At 35.9% G+C, this 2500-nt stretch overlaps 1 protein-coding gene across 2 annotated transcripts in view; it reads left to right on the plus strand.

Moving 5' to 3' along the window:
* The first annotated feature begins 1441 nt into the window (after window positions 1-1441).
* LOC106881017 (metal cation symporter ZIP8) overlaps window positions 1442-2500 on the plus strand; it is a 33675-nt gene continuing 32616 nt past the window's right edge. The window contains exon 1 of one of the 2 annotated variants that reach the window (XM_089340764.1): window positions 1442-1748. The gene's annotated coding sequence lies outside the window, so the exon portion shown is untranslated. The remainder of the gene's footprint in view (window positions 1749-2500) is intronic. The other variant, XM_089340763.1, reaches the window with a different exon arrangement.

The following is a 2500-nucleotide window of genomic DNA, read 5'->3' on the forward strand; positions in this document are numbered from 1 at the left end:
ACCAGTTACGTACTGGGGTCGATGTAATCGACTTAATCCCTTTGTCTGTCCTTGTTTGTCCCCTCTGTTTGTAGCCTCTTGTGCGCAATAAAAAAAAAGAAAATGTTGAGTATTTTTATTAATACATATCAATACTCAACGTTTTTCTATGGAGCAAAGTAAGACGTACTCAGCTGGTACTTCCGTCCGTCGCTATTTAGAATTTCCATCTGGCTGCAAGCATTTAGACTGATGTCTGAACAAGAACATGTATATTTCTTGAGTCTGTTCATTGTTTATTGCTTGAGTTACTTCCCCTGAAACAATTTCTTCCAGTTGTCTCCCTTGAGAATTACATTTTTTTTTTGTCTGAACAAGAACATGTATGTATGTATGTATGTATGTATGTATGTATGTATGTATGTATGTATATTTCTTGAGTTTGTTCATTGTTTATTGCTTAAGTTACTTCCCCTTAAAAAGTTTTTACAGTTGTCTCCCATAAGAATTAAAGTTTTTTTTTCTCATCTACTCAATTATGTATGCACGTTTGTACGCACATAAGCATGTACGTATGTGTGTGTGTGTGTGTGTATCTTCTATTTTTTAAAATTATTGTAAATCTTCCATTGAAGAGGGAGCCAGTTTCCAATAAAGATACAAAGCTCCATCTTTGGGATGTAGTTAACACAGACAAATTCACATTTGGAACTTGAGAAAAGTCTTTTATATTTTTACTCTTTCACTCACGGATTGCACTTGTAATCTACGAATCAGCCGGTCGATTTCTCTTTCTGAAAATGCCAGTTTATCCAGATTCTCCTTTAAGCATTTACTAGCAAATCGTAGTGCTCCAATTGTTATTGGTATGAATATTTGGGTTTGGTTGAATCCAATACCTTTCATAACCTTATCATTTGCATTTATAACAGGTAACATATATATATATATATATATATATATATATATATATATATATATATATATATATATATATATATACACACTTTTACTCTTTTATTTGTTTCAGTACTTTGACTGCGGCCATAACGGAGCACTGTCTTTAGTCGAGCAAATCGAGCCCAGGACTTATTCTTTGTAAGCCTAGTACTTATTCTATCGGTGTCTTTTGCCGAACCGCTAGGTTACGGGCATGTAAACACACCAGCATTGGTTATCCAGCGATGGTGGGGTGACAAACACAGTCACACAAACATATACATACATAAGTGTATGTGTATATGTATATATATATATATATATATATATATATATATATATATATAACCCGGAACCATGTGGCTGGTAAGTTAGCTACTTAGCACATAGCCACTCCTGCGCCTACACATACACACGCACACACACATAAATATGTATATGTATGTATGTATGTATGTATGTATGTATGCGTGTGTGCGTTTATACACTCGCTTCTATGTGTCCGCTTGTGCATAAGTAAAGACATTTTCTCGTCAAAATCTCTCCACATATTGTCACATGTTACACAGTGATAACATTCTTTGTTAACAATTTATTTTAAAAAGTATCTACTCGGAGTTTTTGCTGGTAACAGATGTATGCTTCTGAGCAACGCAAATTATCATGCGCTTTCTTGATAAACCAAGTCTACGAAGCAGTTTCGATTCCTAGTTCAAACCGATACAGTACCTTGTTAATGATCTTTTTACCTGTATGACAAATGAAATGTTACGGTCGCATTTACTACTTTGCATCCTCTTGAATTGTGAATCCGCATCGGAATACTGTAGGTGATGTAGCCATCTCTTTTCTTCTTTCATCTCTCTTGTTGTCAAGCGGTCCTGGTGGGTGTACAAACACAAGCACAAACACAAAAAGCACACACACACATATAGAGAAGTATGTTATCTCTGAAGTACAAATGTACTAAAGTAGATTGTTTTTTTCAGTTCCAGGTGCACCACGAATACAGCACCTGTACACACACACACACACACACACACACACACACACACACACACACACACACACACACACTAAGTAGATTGTGTTTTTAGTTGCAGGTGCATTACGAATGCAACACCTATATATAAATATATGTGTGTGTGTGTGTGTGTGTGTAGGTGTAGGCGTGACTGTGTGGTAAGAAGCTTGCTTCCCAACCACATGGTTCTGGGTCCAGTGTCCCACTGCGTGTCATCTTGGCCAAGTCTTCCACTATAGCTTCTGGTCGATCGAAGCCCTGTGAGTGGATTTTGTAGGCGGAAACTGAAAGAACCCGTCGTATATATATATATATATATATATATATATATATATATATATATAAACAATATATGAGTATATGCATATATATGTACATGTATGTATATACGTTCATCTACATGTACATATAGATACATAACTGGGTACATGACGTGGCAAAAGAACAAGGACTAATTGGTAAACAAGGTGCAACAAACAAGCAGGCCACATAGAAACATCCCCTTCATCAGCTGCCACCATTAAAACTCCGGCACAGTAAGTTTTAACTATATATATA

The sequence above is a fragment of the Octopus bimaculoides genome, chromosome 24 (assembly GCF_046866305.1).
Source record: "Octopus bimaculoides isolate indiv1 chromosome 24, ASM4686630v1, whole genome shotgun sequence".
In the NCBI taxonomy this organism is placed as follows: Eukaryota; Metazoa; Mollusca; class Cephalopoda; order Octopoda; family Octopodidae; genus Octopus; species Octopus bimaculoides.